Source organism: Anomaloglossus baeobatrachus, unplaced genomic scaffold, assembly GCF_048569485.1.
Source record: "Anomaloglossus baeobatrachus isolate aAnoBae1 unplaced genomic scaffold, aAnoBae1.hap1 Scaffold_167, whole genome shotgun sequence".
Lineage (NCBI taxonomy): Eukaryota > Metazoa > Chordata > Amphibia > Anura > Aromobatidae > Anomaloglossus > Anomaloglossus baeobatrachus.
Genome location: NW_027441937.1, coordinates 321,467 through 345,658, shown reverse-complemented (window position 1 = coordinate 345,658; position 24,192 = coordinate 321,467). Strand labels below are relative to the sequence as shown.

The window sequence follows — 24,192 nt, the reverse complement described above, 5'->3', positions numbered from 1 at the left end:
GTACAACTGGGGCACAACTGCTGCCACTGAAGGGGTGGGTGTGTGTGGGGCCCAATTTTTGGAAAAAAGGGAGACTCCGCTTGGAGTAACCCTTGCTTGCTGTGTTTTTAAAAGAAGCCAAGATGAACAGAGCTGGGATCAGGAAAGACTTTGCTACCTACCCCGGTGTCATCCTGGGGACGGTTAATTATGGCGTATTTTTGAATGTGCTTGATGCAAATCAAAACATCCTGTTTGCAACTAGGGCCCAAGTGCTGCCACTGATGGGGTGGGTGTCTGTGTGGCCCAATTTTTGGAAAAAAGGGAGACTCCGCTTGGAGTAACCCTTGCTTGCTGTGTTTTTAAAAGAAGCCAAGATGAACAGAGCTGGGATCAGGAAAGACTTTGCTACCTACCCCGGTGTCATCCTGGGGACGGTTAATTATGGCGTATTTTTGAATGTGCTTGATGCAAATCAAAACATCCTGTTTGCAACTAGGGCCCAAGTGCTGCCACTGATGGGGTGGGTGTCTGTGTGGCCCAATTTTTGGAAAAAAGGGAGACTCCGCTTGGAGTAACCCTTGCTTGCTGTGTTTTTAAAAGAAGCCAAGATGAACAGAGCTGGGATCAGGAAAGACTTTGCTACCTACCCCGGTGTCATCCTGGGGACGGTTAATTATGGCGTATTTTTGAATGTGCTTGATGCAAATCAAAACATCCTGTTTGCAACTAGGGCCCAAGTGCTGCCACTGATGGGGTGGGTGTCTGTGTGGCCCAATTTTTGGAAAAAAGGGAGACTCCGCTTGGAGTAACCCTTCCTTGCTGTGTTTTTAAAAGAAGCCAAGATGAACAAGTCATGGGTCAGCAAAGACTTTATCTACCTACCCCGGTGTCATCCTGGGGACGGATAAGAATGGCGTATTTTTGAATGTGCTTGATGCAAATCAAAACATCCTGTTTGCAACTAGGGCCCAAGTCCTGCCACTGATGGGGTGGGTGTCTGTGTGGCCCAATTTTTGGAAAAAAGGGAGACTCCGCTTGGAGTAACCCTTGCTTGCTGTGTTTTTAAAAGAAGCCAAGATGAACAGAGCTGGGATCAGGAAAGACTTTGCTACCTACCCCGGTGTCATCCTGGGGACGGTTAATTATGGCGTATTTTTGAATTTGCTTGATGCAAATCAAAACATCCTGTTTGCAACTAGGGCCCAAGTGCTGCCACTGATGGGGTGGGTGTCTGTGTGGCCCAATTTTTGGAAAAAAGGGAGACTCCGCTTGGAGTAACCCTTGCTTGCTGTGTTTTTAAAAGAAGCCAAGATGAACAGAGCTGGGATCAGGAAAGACTTTGCTACCTACCCCGGTGTCATCCTGGGGACGGTTAATTATGGCGTATTTTTGAATTTGCTTGATGCAAATCAAAACATCCTGTTTGCAACTAGGGCCCAAGTGCTGCCACTGATGGGGTGGGTGTCTGTGTGGCCCAATTTTTGGAAAAAAGGGAGACTCCGCTTGGAGTAACCCTTGCTTGCTGTGTTTTTAAAAGAAGCCAAGATGAACAGAGCTGGGATCAGGAAAGACTTTGCTACCTACCCCGGTGTCATCCTGGGGACGGTTAAGAATAGCGTATTTTTGAATGTGCTTGATGCAAATGTAGCTGTGAAGTGTACAACTGGGGCACAACTGCTGCCACTGAAGGGGTGGGTGTGTGTGGGGCCCAATTTTTGGAAAAAAGGGAGACTCCGCTTGGAGTCACCTTGCGGTGTTTTACATGATTTTAGAATGGCGTGCCATGCCTATATCTGTGTGTCCTCCTCTTTTCCTTGTCCAGCTGTTTTGTTTTCGCATGAGTATATGTCCTTGTCACTTTCCCATGTGTTTGTGTTGTGTTGTGAGCTGTTTGTCACCTTTTGGACACCTTTGAGGGTGTTTTCTAGGTGTTTTACTGTGTTTGTGATTGCCTGCCATTGTTTCCTATTGGCTCGAGTTCGGTTCGTCGAACGTTCGACGAGCCGAACTCGAACGGGAGCTCCGTTCGGCGAACCGACCTCGAGCCGAACCGGGACCGGTTCGCTCATCTCTACTCCTGGACATAGCATTCGAATTACCAGGTCCCTGAAGGCTGAAATGCGTAGTGGCCGGAAATCATGAACAATTACAATGGGCGTATGTGCTGTAGATCCTGCGTCAGTTGTAGCTTGGAACTTTGTCTTTTCACGGATTTGCCCGTCTCTCATGGTGTTGGGCTATTTTCGGATCAAAATGGTGTGTCCCTCCTTGGCCCGTATCATGGGTTATTTCAGGGGCAAATTTAACTCTCTTAGCACTTTTCTCCTTAATTGTGGCCGTTGAATTGTGGGGTCAAGGTCTATCCAACCAGCATATTTGTTGTTTTTCAGACAATTTAGGGCTCGTGCATAGTAATAATAACACAGGTTTCCAAGGGTAAAAATTTTTGAAAGATGTGATTTTTTTCATACTTTCGATCATTGGACTCAGTAAAAATATTGAAAAATTATCCTCACGTACAGTTTTTTCACAAACACTGATTCTATAGGTGTTAGGGCCAGGTGGACGGGCAGACCCAGGAGGTGGATCCACTGGGCCAAACACCTTAATGAAGGCAAGGGGTCCGGTAGCCGGAGCACTACGGGTAGCAGGACAGTCCGTGCAAAAGAGTGGAATGGAGAAGTCCCTGGGACCACGGAGTCACTGATGGTAGTCCGGGTGACGGAGCTCAGGTTCGGAGGCCGAGATGTCAGGCAGAGTCCGGAACCGATGGAGCGAGAGGACGGGTCACCACAGGGATCAGAGATGGTACGGACTGACGGGATGGCAGATAGTCAGCGTTCGGGGTTCGGGAATCGGCAGGACCGGATGGCGAGGCAGGAGCGGCTCTAGAAGAGAGATAGGTAAGTATATCACAGAGACACAAGGAGACCTGACTCCTAGCTTAGGAAACACGAAGAACAGGCCCCGCCCACTTGGACATTAAACCCCTTTATACCCTGTACCTGTGTGTTCAATTTCCTGTCAGTGGACGCTGGCCCTTTAAGAGAGGGTCAATGACCGCGCGCGCGCCCTAATGCGCATGCGCGAGGCCCGGGTGCCAGAAGCCAGGGCAGGGAGCGGTGTATAGGAAGCAGGGGAGCCGGCCTGGAGCAGGGCTGCCGACGGGCGCCGGGAGCGGGGACCGGGCCGCCTGGGGACCGCAGGTGGTGGAGGCTGGAGACCGTGGAGCGGGGGATGTCTGCCAGAGGAGCCGGGGAGCGAAGCAGGGAAGCCGGGGAGCGTGGCAGGTGAGCCGGGGGGCAGAGCAGGGGACCCGGAGAGCGTGACAATAGGTTTCCAAAAGGTTAGAATTCTGAAAAGATTCCCTCCATACTTTTCTGAAGATGGTGCTCTAGTGTATTCAAGCGATGTTCCTGTGCTGATGGAAAATGTAACATTAAGTACAATGTGAGCGAGTGGAGACACGTCATTGTTTCATCCAAAAAGTCTGAAAGCTGTGCTACTGCTCAATGGCAGTAAGTATTCTTCAGTGTGTGTAGGGCATGTGTCGCGGGCAGAGGGGCCACGCACGCTACGCTCGGGTTCGGGGACTTCTGCTGCTGCTGCTGCTCGGTGGCTCGAGCGGAGGGCCAGATCCGGGGACTCGAGCAGCGCTCCTCGCCCACGAGTGAAAAGGGGGTGGTTTGTTTGGGGAGATAGTTAGTGACGTCACCCACAGGTCGTGGTGATAATGGGCACCACCACTGCTGGTGACGGGGATCCCGGGAGCGATGGCAGGGAGCAGCTAGGATGTTGGTTCCCCCTCCGTGGGTAGGGGTTGGTGATCCCGGGGCCCGGTGGCGGTACGGGGAGGCTGGATGGCTGGGGTGTACGTACCGAGGGAGCCCGTTTGCCCGCAGGCGCTGGCCCTTGGATCTCTAGCCTATGGCGGTGGCTTTTTATCCTCACGGTGTGGACGGTTGCCTTCTGTCGGGTCTTGGGTGTTAGGGAACCCCTGGGATTCCGGTCACTCTCGGATTTGACCATTGTCGGCGGCTCCTAGCCTGGTCAGGGTCCAATGGCCCTGCCTTTGTGCTTGGTACAGATCCGCTCACCGGTTCAGTTCCCCTCGGGTCACCGCCCGTCCCCGGTCCTACGGTTCAGCTGACTTGTACCACCTCCTGCAGACGGCCACCACCGTCTGCCGACCTTGCTGACAGTGCCTGGGCTCCTACCCAGACACTAACAGTTTCTGTCCTCTCACTTTCCACTACAAAACTAAACTAACTGCTTTTTCCCGCCTCCGGGCCTGTGAACTCCTCGGTGGGTGGGGCCAACCGCCTGGCTCCGCCCCACCTGGTGTGGACATCAGAGCCTGGAGGAGGCAACAAGGATTTTGTGTGACTGATGTAGACTATCCAGGGGAGGGGGTGTGTGTGATTTTGTGTTTGTGACTACCTGGCTAGTCCAGGGCGTCACACATGCTATGCACTTGGAAGAAAGCTGTGAGAATTTAGACTTTATTCTCAAGAAACTTAACTACAAGGAGCATGGATGGTCAATATGTGGTGGTCTAAAAATGTTCTCATTGCTTCTTGGGCAGCAAGGAGGATATATTAAATACCCATGCTGTTCTGCCTCATGGCAGCCTGCTAATAGTCATTCATTGAAATTTCTGTTACAATCCCTAGAGGTCATTGTTATTCTTTTGAATTGCTGAGTTTCCCTTTAAGCTAAAGGTATTCTGGGTAAGGAATGCCTCCCTGAGCTGAGAAGAAGCCTGCAGCCATTTTTTCTTTGGATTTGTCAGGAAAGGACATGCCGACTTACCTCTCTGTACATTCACCCCTGCCTAGTGTAATCCGGTGAGCAAAGCAAATTACATGTGTTAGTGATAGAATCCTAGATGGAAGAGTGTAGTAAATGCATTGTACATTGTACTTCTACACCTTTAGTGTCATCCCTGTCTTGTTTGTCTAGATAAGATTTCTATGTATTGCAGATGCAGTGACCTTTCACCTACATTCTCGTAAGAACTGCATCTCATGTACTGTTATGCTATGTTAACTCTGTATTAACACTGTACTGACTGTAATCATTTTCTTGTTATAGTTTTTACCCGTATAAAACAGTATCTTGGATATACCGTATTCTGTCTTCAACTGCATCTTGGATATTCCTATATTCACTGTATATTCCATGTATACTGCAATCAAGTTCACGTTACCAGCTAATAAATCAAGGCTATTGAACTTCACAGTCTGTTTATTTGAAATGTGAACTAGGGTTTAGCTGTATGCTAGAGATTCACAGCATTACGTAAAAGAAGGCAGAACACATGCTTTTTGTGTGAATTGGAAAGCCAGGTTAGGACTCTTCACTGGAGCAAAAAAAATTGGCCAACAAGAACATCTTTGTAACCGGGACTCAAGAACATTGTTGCATAAAGCTTAGTTGATCCCACCTAAAGTTCTCTTGCCACCACTCCACTGTAAGCTTGGACTGATGAAGCTGTTTGTGAAAGCGCTACTGAAAGAAGGAGAGATGTTTAAGTACCTGTGTACCAAGTTTCAGGGACTGTCAGAATCAAGTCTGAAGGAAGGTGTGATGCCCTGGCAAAACCAGGTAGTTACAGATAGGCCCCCGCACAACACCTTTCCTCACTTAGGAAACACACAGCCGACCTGAAACCCTAGTCACCTAGGACACTGAAGCCAGGACCGAAACCAGCGGCCTAGCTAATTAAATGATTGAGGGCAGGATTATAGGTCCTATCCCACCTAAAGTCCCTCAAAGAAGACAACAGCCCACTGATAGGGATAAGGCCACCGCCAGGGCCCTTAGATCCCACGGGCCAGCGCCTGCGGGCACGGCTCCTTAGGCCATATCCAGCCGGGAGCAGACTCCTGAGTTCCAGACCAGGCAGTCCACCATACACAAAAACAAGTGCAGAGTAAAGGACAGCGACCACCAGCCTGGGTGGGGGACCTGAATGCAACCGGCCGGGGCGGCAGGCCACCAGCACCTTTGGTTTACCGAAAGACTCGTGTGATTCATTTACTGTGAGTAACCAAACATCCCCCTGCTTGCTCAGGCGCGCCGGCCCTTGCCATCACCATACCCTGCACAAAGACACTGGGCCCCGGGGCAATCATCCCTACACACGGAGGGGTTAACATCCAGCTGCCACTACATCTCTCCCGGGTATCCCATAACGGCAGCGGTGGTGTCCCACCTCACCACACACCGTTGGTGGCGTCACAAACTTAATACGGCCTAGCCCATACATCTACATTCCTCCTTTTATTCGACATGTCCGCGAGACCCCCGGGTCGAGCCACTCTCTTAGAAGGTCTGGATCCGACCAACGGCGGCTGCTGGCACAGGGGCAGCACAAAAGCATTTTTGTGGGTTCGGATATTCAGAAACCCATGAATGAAGGATGACGTGTTTTAAACAATAATGAAAACTGTTGAAAAAAGGGCTTGGGACTCTTTGAAAGAAGCAATAAATACGTTTCTAGGTAACAACAAAGAATCAAAATTTAAGTCCATCGTGGAGAACATGCTGAAACGTTTCAAAGCCTTGGGTTGTCTAATGAATTTGAAGTTACATTTTTTACATTCCTATTTGGACTACTTGTCTGAAAACCTTGGTGCTGGTGGGAAGAACAAGAAGGTTTTCATCGGAATATCAAGGAGATGGAACGACGATACCAAAGTAAATGAAACGTGAACATGATTGCCGGATGCTTCACAGAGAAGATCCACAGGCCTTCTATAAGAGAAAAGGGGGATCTAGAGAAAAGGAAAAAGTGCAAGAATAAATTTCTAATAAAGTTGCAGAATGACTGTACAATAAATAAATGTATTTTATATATAAAATTGTGAATATTTTTGGTTACAATAAGTATTTTTCTTGTTCATGTCACTTGTATGTAACTTCACACATGGATTGTACAAAATCAATATTTGATGGTTAAAAAAAAATATTTATTTTTTTTTTTAAATCAGGACATTAGAAAACATAATAATCAGTCACTGGATTTGAAGTTTCATAAACCAAAATTTGACATAGCTGTGTAATTTGTCGGGCACCCACCGACAATAGAATAGCGCCAGATTTAGGAAGCTGGCTGAGGTCTGCAAAGTCTGTAGCCAGGTGACAAAATTGTCCAACCTGGGTTTCTTCCTTAAGTAGTCTCTGGTATGATGATATGGTATAATCCTGGCAGCCGGAGTCGAAATCCCTAGATTGCGGTTATGATCTCCAATCGGAATTGAAGCCCCTAGATTGAAGCCATGTAGCCAAGTGATCCTCTAGTTGAAGCCAAAGTCCCTAGACCGAGTCCACAAGGCATCCTGGTTCTGATCCCCTAGCCAGCTCTTAAGAGCTTAGACTAGATCATGCAACATCCATCAACAACCTGGTGACTCCAAGAAGTCCCCTTTTATAGCCATAACCTTCCCTTAGGATATACTGTGCCCTTATCAGATTGGTTGTACAAGGTTGCTTCTCTTATTGGATGAATTTCAAGCTGCATGGATAATGTTCATTTAAATGATGTGGATAGAAAGACTGAAGATATCTACATGTAGTCTGAAATCCATCATGAATCAATACTATTTTACACAGTCATAAGCAGCCCATGGGCATTCACCTGCATTCAAACCAATAACAGCTCATAGACCAGACAATCCATCTACCACTGGACCAAAGACAGGAAGTTAAATCCACTGCCTGCGGTAACCAACTTAATCCTATAGGCTACTCACACAACAAACCCAACAGAAAGGAAAAAAACATGGCTTCGATTATCCATCCAATGAAAACGCATAACCATTGTGAGCCATTGGACAATGCAATTGGACACTTGGTGACATGGTGCACGGCCCAATGAATCAAGTCTTTACTTCATATTCACGGTTTAAGCCCTTGGGTTCTAATGTGCCCAGAGTACATATCCAGAAAGATTCTCTTTCTTTGAGCTAAACACAAGTCAACAATACATTGTAAGCAGATTCTATTACCAGTCCCACACCATTTTGTGACGCATAATCACACAGTGATCCAATTAAGATTCCAAGTCATCGAACATGTCCAAGCCATACGCAGAGGAGGCAATAGAATTAGGAAGCTCAAAGAAAGGGAATCTTTCTGGATATATACTCTGGGCACATTGGAACCCAAAGGCTTAAACCATGAATATGAAGTGCAGACTTGATTCATTGGGCCATGCATGGACATAATGGACATAATTCTAATAGGCAGGACAGGTAATAAGGAGCACAAGTTATATGCTAAAATGTGTTGTGTGACAAGACAGACACAGGAAAGGACATGATAACAGGTGTAGGGACCAACAAGGTGAGACAAGGGGTATCAGGATAGGGTCAAGTAGGTATGAATGTAGTAATGGGGCAGGCATAGAGAATTGTATGTGAATGTGAATTACAATAAATCACTAAGGAAAGGAATATGTGAGTGTGTGCCTAATGTAAACTAATATTGTACTGGCAAAATTATAGATGGAAAGGGAGAAGGGGAGGGGGGAGAGAGGAGGCTGTAATTGACTACAAGGGTATGAGTTATGAGTGATCATAGGGATAGTGTTACATAAGTGGAAATACCTATGGAGGACCGGATGTGTAAGCGCATACCTTATACAAACCTATAGAGTGCTGATGGGTGAGAGTGTGATGTTAGATATAAGACATCCTATAGTGAATAGTGAGCCGTAATCAAGTGCAACAGGGATATTTCACGTGACTATGGGAACCTGGAAGGTAAAGAAAGGGGAGAAAAAACTGTTAGACAAGGTAATCAGACATAATGTAACCAGTTGATCAGACATGATCACCTGGTTTGAGACCCCCTGCCTTACACTATATAGATATCATGTTCATTCCCCATCTATCTTGCTCAGGAGAGCATCTCCCTCCCCCGGCACCAAGAGCAGCTCATACTGAATTGTTACATTGACTAGTAACACTGCACACAGAAATGCACCTTAATATTCCACTGTTAACCCTTTCCTCCCAGCAGTAACACACAACTCCTCACCTTGATATCATGGTGATTTATGGTCAGAATGACTTCAATGCGATCAGTGATTTCTATTCTAGCTCTGCTCACATAGATTTTATATCCACACTCAACTATAGGCCGTTCTTCATATTTTGGGGGCTTTTAGTCAGATATACTAGTTTGTGCCTGTATAGTATTGGTGTAGATGGGAGTGTAGGGCATGGGTTACATGGCACTGTGGTGGAATACTGATGGGAGGTATTGGTGCTGTGTTTGATGCTTCTACTGGGTATTTTCCTACAAATACTGGAACAGCTCACTGCTTAGAATGATCCTTCCCAGCTCTATAATATATTATATATACCCCACAATGCAGGCTCACACACACATTTGTCTCAAGTGTGTTGTAGGGACACAGATACAGTCTTGGTCATGTGACTAAAGGCTACTTTACACACTGCGATATCGGTCCCGATATCGCTAGTGTGGGTACCCGCCCCCATCTGTTGCGCGACACGGGCAAATCGCTGCCCATGCCGCACAACACCGACCAGACCCGTCACACATACTTACCTGCCCGGCGACGTCGCTGTGTCCGGCGAACCGCCTCCTTTCTAAGGGGGCGGTCCGTGCGGCGTCACAGCGACGTCACTGAGCGACCGCCCAATAGCAGCGGAGGGGCGGAGATGAGTGGCCGGAACATCCCGCCCACCTCCTTCCTTCCTCATAGCGGCTGGGAGGCAGGTAAGGAGAGGTTCCTCGTTTCTGCGGTGTCACACGGAGCGATGTGTGCTACCGCAGGAGCGACGAACTACATCGTTACTGCTGCAGTAACGATAATCGAGAATGGAGACCCATGTCACCGATGAGCGATTTTGCACGTTTTTGCAACGATGCAAAATCGCTCATCGGTATCACACGCAGCAACATCGCTAATGCGGCCGGATGTGCGTCACAAATTCCGTGACCCCAACGACTCCGCATTAGCGATGTCGCAGCGTGTAAAGCCCCCTTTAGTGGGAGTGGTGTACAGGGTCTTAGCAGTAAAGAGTATTCCATATTTCTGCCAGATACCCACAGAGATATTGAAATCTGAAAAAAGAGACTTCTGCTCATTGAAGGTAAGAACTGCTCACATAGCGTTCAACTCCACAGCAAACGAGTGCTCTAGCACTGGCATCTCAGCAGGGATATTCCCCTACTACACATGTGTGTCTAGGTCACTGTGACAGTTTACAGGACATAACTCAGGGCACCTAGACAGAAGGCAGAGGGACTACTTTCTATTTCTGGTGTAGAGCTTAGTACAATATATATATATTTATACTATTACATGGGACACATGTACCTTGTATTACCATTATTCGCTGTATATGAACCCCTTTTCTCCGGGCATTATTTGTCTATAGCATTTTTCACGAACCTGAGGCAACTGAGAACCCTTCAGTGAAGGAATTCCACTAACCCTCACAATACCTACCAGGGGCCTCCCTGCAGTAACTCAGGTAGTTGTACCCATTCTCTTTCCGCATTCTATGTGTTCTTCTTCTTTCTTCTTTTTTTTCTTTTTTCTTCTTTTTATTTCTATCATGTAGTTCAGGGGTTTATAGATATATGTCCTGCATCTCATATTTCCTTTAGTGGTGCTTCTTACCCATTCTCATATCATTTACCCTAGTATTTCATGATCCTGAGGCGACTGAGAACCCTTTAATAAAGGAATCCTTTTTCACCTGAATTGTCAAGTGATACTTACCAGTGACTATCACGTAATGTTACAGGTAGTTCCATTTTCTTCCTCTTCTTTCTCTCCTTTCTTCTTTGTCACACGGTCCATTGTGTTATAGCCCACGTGTCATAATAACACTTGTACCATCTTTTCATTTAGATTCCACCTACAATTATTTACCGATTCCAGTTCTGGAATAGGCTTTCATCATCTACTCACTAGAATTCTCAAGTTCATAAGGTACTGAGACATATACATGTTCACACCATTATAAAGAACAAAGTATAAACATTGAGGTTTTTCTCACACCCATGTTCCTGTGTTCTTTGATATGATATGTGTTCATTTCCTTCACTATATAGGATTGCAAGTTTTCCATTTGTACCTTAATGGCAATGACGCTATACAATTGAACACATATCATCCTGTTATCCATATAGGTGTGTATTTACCTGCTTGACTATTTTTGGTTGTTTGATCCAGAATGTTTCTCCACATAGGTCATGTGGAAATTTTCTTTCCTCAGTACAAATGTTTTCACTATGGCTTTGGAAAATTTTTTTGTATGTGCATCATGGTCATTTGACCCATTGTACTCTCAAGTAGCAATATATTGTACTGTTATGTTGTACTATGTACTAATTACGTGTTTATATGGTTTTGTAACCCTTTATGATCTTAGATAACTTTATCCTTGATAAAGACCTAAAAACAAGCTCGAAACGTTGGATGAATTATCCTTTTGCACAAATAAAGAATTTTCAGCATTCTAAGAGTTCTTTTCTTACGTTATTGATCACTATAGTGTGCCAGAGCTATTTCTATTGAATTAACTCTTATTTTTTCTGAGCACCTGCTATATACACAGTGAGCCAGACATATTCAATTTTCATTCAGAAGGCAGAGGGAAGCCTTAGCAGCTGAGCCTATATCTTGGCTTGTGAGCATTAGAACAGGCCGGCGATTACAGGGTAACATGAAAAATGTCCAGCTTGCATTATGACTAGAACATGACAATATCCTTTTAAGTACTAACCTATGATGCGTTCCTAAGCAGTTGATGTTATATGTTCTACATTTCATTTTCTGCATACTTTACAAGTAGTAGAATTTGCTTTGATATAGGCAACTGGATTTTCACAATGAAAAGGCAAAGGATAACGCCCGAAAAAGACGCCATACATTATGTCAGTGCCATCACTGACAAACCTGGATTGACCATGAAATACATCAATCCCCTTAAAGGTGAGTTAAAACAAGTTTTAACTAAATTGCCTTAATATTGTCATGCATTAGAATGACTGTCTTAGGTAATGATAAATATTTTCTACAGGAAGAGGAGTGTTTGCTGAAACTGAAATCGAAAAAGGGAGTTTTGTTGCAGAATATCGAGGTGAGCTCACGTATGCACTTACGATGGTAGACAACTACTCGAGATTTATGGTTGTGGTACAAGTCAAAGATCTAATGGCCCATACTGCAGCGAAGGTCTTCCAAGCACACTTATGCAGACCTCATGGCTACTCAGAGAGAGTCCTCACAGATCAAGGCACTGCCTTTGAAGCGGAAATCTTCAAGGACTTCTGCAGCTTTTACCGATGCAGGAAGATGCGTACTACACCCTACCATGCTCAAACCAATGGTTATCAACCTGCTCAGGACTTTACCCCATATTCCAGATGTGGCCTTACAAGTGATTTATAGAGGGGTAACAATACGTTGGGATCATCGGATCTAATCTCCCTTTTTATACACCCTAAAATCTTGTTTGCGTTAGAATAAACAATAACATCATAAAGGTATAGCAGTACCGTTTCAAAGTTTCGGTGTCCCAAGCAGCATTCCATCAGCCTCTGGAAGGTTCCTGGCAAATTGCACAGCTCGAAGGGCATGCTTTTGAACTCGCAGAGACCCATCGGGGTGGCAAAGGCGGTCTTCTTCCGGTCTGCCTCAGCAACGGACACTTGCCAATAGTGACTAGTGAGATCAAGGGTAGAAAAATAATTTGCAGTTGTCAATGCAGCTAGCTATTCCTCAATACAGGGGAGTGGTGCTGTCCTTCTTCTTTAACAGGACCAACGGAGCTGCCCAGAGGCTACAACTGTCACGGATAACCCCAGCCTCCTTCATGTTGCTCAATATGTCCTTGGTACACTGGTAATGTGCAGGTAGATTTGGCTTATATCTCTCTTTGATGGGTGGGTGTGCACTTGTGGGGATGTAGTGTTTGACCCCTTTTATTTTTCAAAAGTCTAGCGGATGTTTGCTGAAGACTTGCTCGTATTCTTGCACTAGCCTGTAGACCCCCTTCTTGTGATGTGAAGGTGTGGAGTCAGTGCCTACGTGTAATTCCTTACACCACTCCTCTGGCTGACTTGGTGAGCTGTCACTGAATGGGTGGGCTGAAGCAATGGTGGATGCTGCTGTTTGGATAGCATGTGTATCTACTGAGAACAGCTTATCAATGGTGGCAAATCGGAGCAGCTTAATCTTTTGCTCTCCGCAGTTCAACACTCTCATGGGCACTCTTCCCTTCCATATTAATGAATAAAACTATGATGTAAATAGCATATAGATACCCCACAAATGCAGATAAAAGTAGGTTATGGGAAAAGGGGGAAGAGAGAAACAGGAAAATAGTGGAATAAAGTATAACTTCCAGGTGGGAGAGGAAATGGCAGCACAGCCAGTGGAGGTGAAGCAAGGGGAGCCTGCAACTAAAGAGTTGAGAGCGTTATCACATGGTGACTGAGCCTGATTGTAACGGGAGCATAGAGGTGCCGATCCTGTCTTACCTGCGTTGGTGTAGAAGTGGGTGTCCTGTGGTGGAGTCAGCTATGTGCAGTGGTGGCCGTGGGTTCTTTTATGTGCGACCGTAGTAATAGCTGTGCCCACTTCCTGTATGGGAGTGGAATGCAGTGAGGCTAATGGAACGCACGCCTGCGCATTTGTGTTTAACGTCGCGCATGTGCAGAACGGAGAAAAGGCTGCGCTCACTTCCTAATGAAAGGGAGTGAGACGCAGCTGGGAAGGGAAGGGAAAAGATTAGGGTTTGGGGATGATGAAAGGGCTTTCTACGGGCAAGGATGGCAAAGGGTGGCAGTGACGGAAAGTCAGGCAGATGGTCCTGTCCTGTCCTGTCCGTCCGTCTTTTTGTATCATGAATTGGAAAGACTGCAAGGGGGAGGGGAGGTGCTTGTGCCCAAAAGGAGGAGTTATTCAGATTCATTGCAGTGGGCGGCGGCTGCAAAAAGTACCATTCTCCTTGTTTTTGCTCTGCAAAACAGCCTTTTCAAGGGTTTGGCTTGGGTGACAAAATGTCTTCTGTAGGCGTGGGTTTGTCTCCCTCTCCCTAAGATGTGTCCGGTATAGGCCAGGGTGCCACTCAAGGCCGTAACCAATTCGGGTTATAGCTTCTCAGCCTTTTGGCTAAGATCAAGTGTAGTTTCGGAGGACGCTACCTTGGTCGGTACTGGAAGGTGCCTGGGATTGCACGTCTGCCGGCCTTGAGGGAGTGTGTGCGCCTTCTGGTGACACATAGCCCTCTTGTGCCTGGACGGTTCCCAGGCAACGGGAGGCGATCACCTTTGTTATTTTGAAGTCCTACTGATAAACAGAAAAAAAAAAAATTAAATCTGTTCTTATCAGTTTAATATCTGATACGTCCCCTCTCTAGGGACCATATATTAAATGGATTTTTAGAACAAGGAGATGGAAAAAATCTTGCTCTGTCCACTCCACGCATTGACCTGGTATTGCAGTACCTCCAGGACCGGTGCACCCCTTCTTAACCGAGTTTCCAAAAGCAGAACTCAATTCACCTGATTCAAATGAGCCTCATTAGTGAATTGAAAGAAAGCAAAAACTTTATATGCACCTCAATTTGGCCAATTCACTTTTCACACTTTCACCCTTTTTTTTTATCTTTCACACCTTTTACTTGCTTTATTGATGCAAAAGCTGTGCCAAATAGCAAACTCATCTCCACTCAACTTGACCAACTCTGCTATGTCCCGTGCAGTATCTTATTCTCAGTCTTATCTAGATCATTTGCAATTGAATAGAATAGATCCCTTTTGGACACATTGGATTCAGCTGCTGCAGTGACTGCAGGTGTTAGAAGATGCAGACTTGGCATCAGGTGCTGGCTATCAGATTCCACTCCAATTAAAGCTTCCATTGTTTTTCGGTGTTTTCTTTGAGCAATGATGATGTCTTTAGTGATCTGTTGGCTCCCTCTCCTGGAGGAAGAGTTTGCTTGCTCTTGGACTTTCAAAAAGAGAGGTCATGATAGACATTTAGCTTCTGAGCCCAATTGGGGACAGTCATGGGTGATGAATGTTTTGCAACCTGCTGCGAAGCCTGATACCGCAATATAAGGAACGTCAAATACTAAGAATGGGCGGCCTATGAAAGAATTAGTACTTTCATTAAGCATACTTAAACGGCTAATTGGGAATAGACAAACTGTAAAAAGCCCTCTGAGAAAGCCCCTCTCTATCCTTTGTCAGTAAGCTTTTCTGTAGTCTGCCTGTTGATGTATTTTCCGTTTGAACAGTGCACAACATGAAGTGACGGAACACTGGCTTGTCACAATGTCCCCCGCTGACATCACAATAGCGCTGCTGCCTAGAAAGCCAGCTGCGCAGCAGAAGTTGCTCTTTGGGTGGGATGGTGGGCTAATGTATCTATTCCTGCTTGGTGAGAGTTTGACATGATCTAGAGCAACGAGTTCCAGCGGCTAGCGGTTGATTATTGGCTGTAATGGGGCTTTCTGGCTGGTGCTAGCCTTTCTTCTTAGCACACAGGAACCACAATCCCTACACCATGCTTCGATGGATTCTCTCATCCCAGCCCAGTAAAACTACATATTTCACACAGTTATAGGCAGCCCATGGGCATTCACCTGGATTAAAACCCATAACAGCTCATAGACCAAACAATCAATCTACCACTGGACCAAAGACAGGAAGCTAAATCCACTGCCTGCGGTAACTAACTTAATCCTATAGGCTACTCACACAACAAACCCAAGAGAAAGGAAAAAAACATGGCTTCGATTATCCATCCAATGAAAACGCATAACCATTGTGAGCCATTGGACAATGCAATTGCACACATGGTGACATGGTGCACGGCCCAATGAATCAAGTCTGTACTTCATATTCACGGTTTAAGCCCTTGGGTTTTAATGTGTCCAGAGTACATATCCAGAAAGATTCCCTTTTTTTGTGCTAAGCACAAGTCAACAATACATTGTAAGCAGATTCTATTACCAGTCCCACACCATTTTGTGACGCATAATCACACAGTGGCCCAATTAAGATTCCAAGTCATCGAACATGTCCCAGCCATACGCAGAGGAGGCAATAGAATTAGGAAGCTCAAAGAAAGGGAATCTTTCTGGATATATACTCTGGGCACGTTGGAACCCAAGGGCTTAAACCATGAATATGAAGAACCGACTTGATTCATTGGGCCGTGCACATTTTTTCTAACGCCCGGTTCTTTTTCGTGTTCACACTATATATGGTTCCACTATGTATGGAGTTCCATTCTTCCTTGTTTTTTATTTGTCATGTTTGTCATGTCTGATCAACTGGTTACATTATGTCTGATTACCTTGTCTAACAGTTTTTTCTCCCCTTTCTTTACCTTCCATGTTCCCATAGTCACGTGAAATATCCCTGTTGCACTTGATTACGGCTCACTATTCACTATAGGATGTCTTATATCTAACATCACACTCTCACCCATCAGCACTCTATAGGTTTGTATAAGGTATGCGCTTACACATCCGGTCCTCCATAGGTATTTCCACTTATGTAACACTATCCCTATGATCACTCATAACTCATACCCTTGTAGTCAATTACAGCCTCCTCTCTCCCCCCCTCCCCTTCTCCCTTTCCATCTATAATTTTGCCATATATACTAGCAAACACTCAGTGTACCTAGTGGCATCCTATTCGTGGCTATTTGACCTCGCTATAGTCCCACTAGTGCCAAGACATTTGCAGAGCGCATCTGCCTGCGTTGCACACTCCAACTAATTATAAGTAAGCCATTATACTAGCAAACACTCAGTGTACCTAGTGGCATCCTATACGTGGCTATTGGACCTTGCTATAGTCCCACTAGTGCCAAGACATTTGCAGAGCGCATCTGCCTGCGTTGCACACTCCAACTAATTATAAGTAAGCCATTATACTAGCAAACACTCAGTGTACCTAGTGGCATCCTATACGTGGCTATTGGACCTTGCTATAGTCCCACTAGTGCCAAGACATTTGCAGAGCGCATCTGCCTGCGTTGCACACTCCAACTAATTATAAGTAAGCCATTATACTAGCAAACACTCAGTGTACCTAGTGGCATCCTATACGTGGCTATTGGACCTTGCTATAGTCCCACTAGTGCCAAGACATTTGCAGAGCGCATCTGCCTGCGTTGCACACTCCAACTAATTATAAGTAAGCCATTATACTAGCAAAAACTCAGTGTACCTAGTGGCATCCTATCTGTGGCTATTGGACTTTGCTATAGTCCCACTAGTGCAAAGACATTTGCAGAGCACGTCTGCCTGCATTGCACACTCCAACTTTTTTAAACTAAGCAATTTTACTAGCAAACACTCAGTGTACCTAGTGGCATCCTATACGTGGCTATTGGACTTTGCTATAGTCCCACTAGTGCCAAGACATTTGCAGAGCGCATCTGCCTGCGTTGCACACTCCAACTAATTTTAACTTAGCCATTATACTAGCAAACACTCAGTGTACCTAGTGGCATCCTATACGTGGCTATTGGACTTTGCTATAGTCCCACTAGTGCCAAGACATTTGCAGAGCGCATCTGCCTGCGTTGCACACTCCAACTAATTATAAGTAAGCCATTATACTAGCAAACACTCAGTGTACCTAGTGGCATCCTATACGTGGCTATTGGACCTTGCTATAGTCCCACTAGTGCCAAGACATTTGCAGAGCGCATCTGCCTGCGTTGCACACTCCAACTAATTATAAGTAAGCCATTATACTAGCAAACATTCAGTGTACCTAGTGGCATCCTATACGTGGCTATTGGACTTTGCTATAGTCCCACTAGTGCCAAGACATTTGCAGAGCGCATCTGCCTGCGTTGCACACTCCAACTAATTATAAGTAAGCCATTATACTAGCAAACACTCAGTGTACCTAGTGGCATCCTATACGTGGCTATTGGACCTTGCTATAGTCCCACTAGTGCCAAGACATTTGCAGAGCGCATCTGCCTGCGTTGCACACTCCAACTAATTATAAGTAAGCCATTATACTAGCAAATACTCAGTGTACCTAGTGGCATCCTATCTGTGGCTATTGGACTTTGCTATAGTCCCACTAGTGCCAAGACATTTGCAGAGCGCATCTGCCTGCGTTGCACACTCCAACTAATTATAAGTAAGCCATTATACTAGCAAACACTCAGTGTACCTAGTGGCATCCTATACGTGGCTATTGGACTTTGCTATAGTCCCACTAGTGCCAAGACATTTGCAGAGCGCATCTGCCTGCGTTGCACACTCCAACTAATTATAAGTAAGCCATTATACTAGCAAACACTCAGTGTACCTAGTGGCATCCTATACGTGGCTATTGGACTTTGCTATAGTCCCACTAGTGCCAAGACATTTGCAGAGCGCATCTGCCTGCGTTGCACACTCCAACTAATTTTAACTTAGCCATTATACTAGCAAACACTCAGTGTACCTAGTGGCATCCTATACGTGGCTATTGGACTTTGCTATAGTCCCACTAGTGCCAAGACATTTGCAGAGCGCATCTGCCTGCGTTGCACACTCCAACTAATTATAAGTAAGCCATTATACTAGCAAACACTCAGTGTACCTAGTGGCATCCTATACGTGGCTATTGGACTTTGCTATAGTCCCACTAGTGCCAAGACATTTGCAGAGCGCATCTGCCTGCGTTGCACACTCCAACTAATTTTAACTTAGCCATTATACTAGCAAACACTCAGTGTACCTAGTGGCATCCTATACGTGGCTATTGGACTTTGCTATAGTCCCACTAGTGCCAAGACATTTGCAGAGCGCATCTGCCTGCGTTGCACACTCCAACTCATTATAACTAAGTTGCATTGTCAGGGATATTTATTCTTTATTATTCTGCTGTTAATAAAGCTAGACCACCACTGCAATCTTCACCACCTCTCAATTTTTACTACCACATTTTCAGTCCACAATCTTGTCGCAATCAACATGAGTGGCAAAATGACAGATGCTGGTGGAAAGGGGAAGAGGCGTGGTGGAAAAGGCAAAAAAGGTTTTGTCTGTGGGGAAAGTGGCAAAGCTCCATTATCATCTGCTGAAGATAGACCATCTACCAGCAAAAGTAAGATGTCTACTACTTACCGTGGACAATCCGATGTGCTCCCTTTTTTACGGACACGAACAACAGGAAGAAAGGTAGATGATGGGCAAAAAAGGAAAATGCTTGAATGGATCTCAAGTGGTCCAACAAGTGCCCTCTCAGCCACTTCAAGTACCGCATCCAAAAAACACCAGTCCTCTGAGTTGTCATCCCAATCACACTTGATTTCTCCCAGCTCTGAAGTCTCCATCAGCCCTGCACAGTATGGTGGAACTGAGATGGCTGAGTCTGCAGAGCTGTTCAGTCACACTATAGCCTGGGAATCAGAGGTCTGCTCCCAAGCTACAGTGAGTACAGAACAGGAAATGGTCTGCAGTGATGCCCAGAACCTTTGTGACTCTGATTCAGGCCGTGAGGACCAAGTTTCTGAGCATAATGTTGACCCTTTGTCACAAACTGTAACACCTGTGGTTATAGACAATGAGGAACATACTGATGAAGATGAGACGCAGATACCCGATTGGGATGACAACTTAAATATTCGGTCAGGGCAAGAAGAGGCTCGGTCTGAGGGGGAGGGGAGTGCAAACACAAAAAATTGATGATGAAGTTCTAGATCACACCTACTGTCAACCCCCAGTCAGGCACTCGAGGAGGTCAACAGAGGCGGTGGAGGAGGATGCAACCGACGACGAAGTTACCTTGCGCCTTCCTGGACAGAGTCGGAGCACTGGTAGCACGTCTACAACTGCATCCTCAGCCACCACTCTGCCTATGAGCATTATTCGGGGTGGATCAACAGGTCGCATGGCCTCTAAGCCTTGCCTAGCCTGGTCCTTTTTTGACATAGAAAAAGATCGCCCAAATCATGTGATATGTAAAATTTGTCATGATTCTCTTAGTAGAGGTCAAAACCTCAGCAGTTTGACAACTTCTTCCATGAATCGTCACATGAATAAATATCATAGGTCCCGGTGGGAAGCTCACTGTGCTGCAATGCTGCAAGAGCGAACCATCCACCGCCCGCCCCTTCCAGTGCATCCGCGCGCTCTTCATCTTCTAGGACTGTGGGGACAGCTGTCACACCTGTTTTTCCACGCCAAACTTCCACCACTGTAACCGCAACAGGCAGTTTGCTTGTAAGGTCGTCAGTTGGTTTGGAAGGGGAAACAAGTGAGTGTGTACAGCTCTCTCAGACATCGATAGCACCAACGTTGGATGAAGGCAACATCATGTCTCCGCCTGCACTTTCCTCACAAACCTGCATTTTTCCAGGGACACCCTACTCAACACCGTCTACACACAGCAGCCATATCTCTGTCCCTCAGATGTGGTCAAATAAAAGGCCACTTCCTCCGACCCATGACAAAGCTAAGAGGTTGACTCTATCCCTCTGTAAGCTGTTGGCTACCGAAATGCTGCCTTTCCGCCTAGTGGACACACAGGATTTTAGAGACCTTATGTCTGTCGCTGTGCCCCAGTACCAGATGCCTAGTCGCCACTACTTCTCTAAGAAAGGTGTGCCCGTGCTACACCAGCATGTCGCACACAACATCACCGCTTCCTTGAGAAACTCTGTGTGTGAACGGGTGCATTTCACCACCGATACTTGGACCAGTAAGCATGGACAGGGACGTTACATGTCGCTGACTGGGCACTGGGTAACTATGGTGATAGATGGTGAAGGGTCTGCTGCACAAGTCTTGCCGTCCCCACGACTTGTGTGTCAATCCTCTGTCTGTCCAAGTTCCGCCACAGCTTCTGCATCCTCCACCTCATCTGGGTCCTCCACCTCCGCCCCAAGCCTGCCTGGTCAGGCCACCAGCGTTCTCACTGCGCAGAAGGAATCACGCACGCCTCATTACTATGCTGGCAGCAGAGCGTAACGGCATCAGGCGGTCTTTAGCTTGACATGTCTTGGGAATAAGAGTCACACAGCTGAGGAGTTGTGGTCAGCTCTGCGGTCCGAGTTTAATAAATGGTTGTCTCCACTCAACCTGCAGCCTGGTAAGGCCGTGTGCGACAATGCTGCAAACCTGGGTGCGGCACTTCGCTTGGGCATTGTGACACACGTACCTTGTATGGCTCACGTGTTGAACCTTGTCGTCCAGCAATTTTTAACACACTATCCCGGCCTAGATGGCCTTCTGAACAGGGCACGAAAACTGTCAGCTCACTTCCGCCGTTCAAGCGCCGCAGCAGAGCGACTTGCATCGCTCCAGAAGTCTTTCGGCCTGCCGGTTCATCGCCTGAAATGCGATGTGGCGACACGCTGGAATTCAACTCTCCACATGTTACAGCGACTGTGGCAGCACCGCAGAGCCCTGGTGCAATACGTCATGACGTATAGCCTGGGCCAACGAGATGCAGAGGTGGGGCAGATCACCCTGATGGAGTGGTCTCAGATCAAGGACCTATGCACCCTTCTGCACAGTTTCGACATGGCGACGAATATGTTTAGCTCTGACAATGCCATTATCAGCATGACGATTCCAGTCATTTACATGCTGGAGCACACGCTAAACACTATTCGGAGTCAGGGGGTGGGACAACATGAAGGGGAGGAACTACAGGAGGATTCATATGCGCAAGGGACAACAACATCACCAAGGTCCAGACGTTCATCATCACCAACGCAGCAGGCATGGGACCATGGCGAACAGGGATCGACAAGGGCGCATAGTAGCAGGCGAAATGTTGAGCAAGGTGCAGGAGAACATGAAGAAATGGAGGACGAACTGTCCATGGACATGGAAGACTCAGCGGATGAGGGAGACCTTGGTCAAATTTCAGTTGAAAGAGGTTGGGGGGAGATGTCAGAGGAAGAAAGAACGGGTAGCACCTCTATGCCACAAACACAGCGTGGACTTGGTCCGCATGGCTGCGCAAGACACATGAGTGCCTTTTTGTTGCACTACCTCCAACATGACAGTCGTATTGTCAAAATTAGAAGTGATGATGACTACTGGATTGCCACACTATTAGATCCCCGGTACAAGTCCAAATTTTGTGACATAATTCCAGCCATAGAAAGGGACGCACGTATGCAGGAGTATCAGCAGAAGCTGTTACTCGATCTTAGCTCGGCTTTTCCACCAAACAACCGTGCAGGTAGGGAATCTCCCAGTTGTAACTTGACAAACATGGGACGGTCTCGTCATCTTCAACAGTCTACCCGTACCAGTAGGACCGTATCTGGTGCCGGTAACAGCAATTTTATGGAATCTTTTCATAATTTTTTTAGACCCTCTTTTGCAAGGCCACCAGAGACAACAAGTCTGACACATACTCAACGGCTGGAGAGGATGATACAGGAGTATCTCCAAATGAACATCGATGCCATGGCTGTGCAACTGGAGCCTTGCTCCTTTTGGGCTTCAAACCTAGAAAAATGGCCAGAGCTCTCCAGTTACGCCTTGGAGATTTTGTCGTGTCCAGCTGCCAGCGTTGTCTCTGAACGTGTATTCAGTGCTGCTGCACTTTCCCCACAGACAAAACCTTTTTTGCCTTTTCCACCACGCCTCTTCCCCTTTCCACCAGCATCTGTCATTTTGCTACTCATGTTGATTGCGACAAGATTGTGGACTGAAAATGTGGTAGTAAAAATTGAGAGGTGGTGAAGATTGCAGTGGTGGTCTAGCTTTATTAACAGCAGAATAATAAAGAATAAATATCCCTGACAATGCAACTTAGTTATAATGAGTTGGAGTGTGCAACGCAGGCAGATGCGCTCTGCAAATGTCTTGGCACTAGTGGGACTATAGCAAAGTCCAATAGCCACGTATAGGATGCCACTAGGTACACTGAGTGTTTGCTAGTATAATGGCTAAGTTAAAATTAGTTGGAGTGTGCAACGCAGGCAGATGCGCTCTGCAAATGTCTTGGCACTAGTGGGACTATAGCAAAGTCCAATAGCCACGTATAGGATGCCACTAGGTACACTGAGTGTTTGCTAGTATAATGGCTTACTTATAATTAGTTGGAGTGTGCAACGCAGGCAGATGCGCTCTGCAAATGTCTTGGCACTAGTGGGACTATAGCAAAGTCCAATAGCCACGTATAGGATGCCACTAGGTACACTGAGTGTTTGCTAGTATAATGGCTAAGTTAAAATTAGTTGGAGTGTGCAACGCAGGCAGATGCGCTCTGCAAATGTCTTGGCACTAGTGGGACTATAGCAAAGTCCAATAGCCACGTATAGGATGCCACTAGGTACACTGAGTGTTTGCTAGTATAATGGCTTACTTATAATTAGTTGGAGTGTGCAACGCAGGCAGATGCGCTCTGCAAATGTCTTGGCACTAGTGGGACTATAGCAAAGTCCAATAGCCACGTATAGGATGCCACTAGGTACACTGAGTGTTTGCTAGTATAATGGCTTACTTATAATTAGTTGGAGTGTGCAACGCAGGCAGATGCGCTCTGCAAATGTCTTGGCACTAGTGGGACTATAGCAATGTCCAATAGCCACGTATAGGATGCCACTAGGTACACTGAGTGTTTGCTAGTATAATGGCTTACTTATAATTAGTTGGAGTGTGCAACGCAGGCAGATGCGCTCTGCAAATGTCTTGGCACTAGTGGGACTATAGCAAAGTCCAATAGCCACGTATAGAATGCCACTAGGTACACTGAGTGTTTGCTAGTATAATTGCTTAGTTTAAAAAAGTTGGAGTGTGCAATGCAGGCAGACGTGCTCTGCAAATGTCTTTGCACTAGTGGGACTATAGCAAAGTCCAATAGCCACGTATAGGATGCCACTAGGTACACTGAGTGTTTGCTAGTATAATGGCTTACTTATAATTAGTTGGAGTGTGCAACGCAGGCAGATGCGCTCTGCAAATGTCTTGGCACTAGTGGGACTATAGCAAGGTCCAATAGCCACGTATAGGATGCCACTAGGTACACTGAGTGTTTGCTAGTATAATGGCTTACTTATAATTAGTTGGAGTGTGCAACGCAGGCAGATGCGCTCTGCAAATGTCTTGGCACTAGTGGGACTATAGCAAAGTCCAATAGCCACAGATAGGATGCCACTAGGTACACTGAGTGTTTGCTAGTATAATGGACCTGACATTACCTCTCTACTAACCAGAATCC

At 46.2% G+C, this 24,192-nt stretch overlaps 1 pseudogene; it reads left to right on the top strand.

The window, feature by feature from the left end:
- Positions 1-14,300: 14,300 nt before the first annotated feature.
- LOC142260698 (U2 spliceosomal RNA) lies at positions 14,301-14,506 on the top strand (annotated as a pseudogene).
- The last annotated feature ends 9,686 nt before the right edge of the window (positions 14,507-24,192 follow it).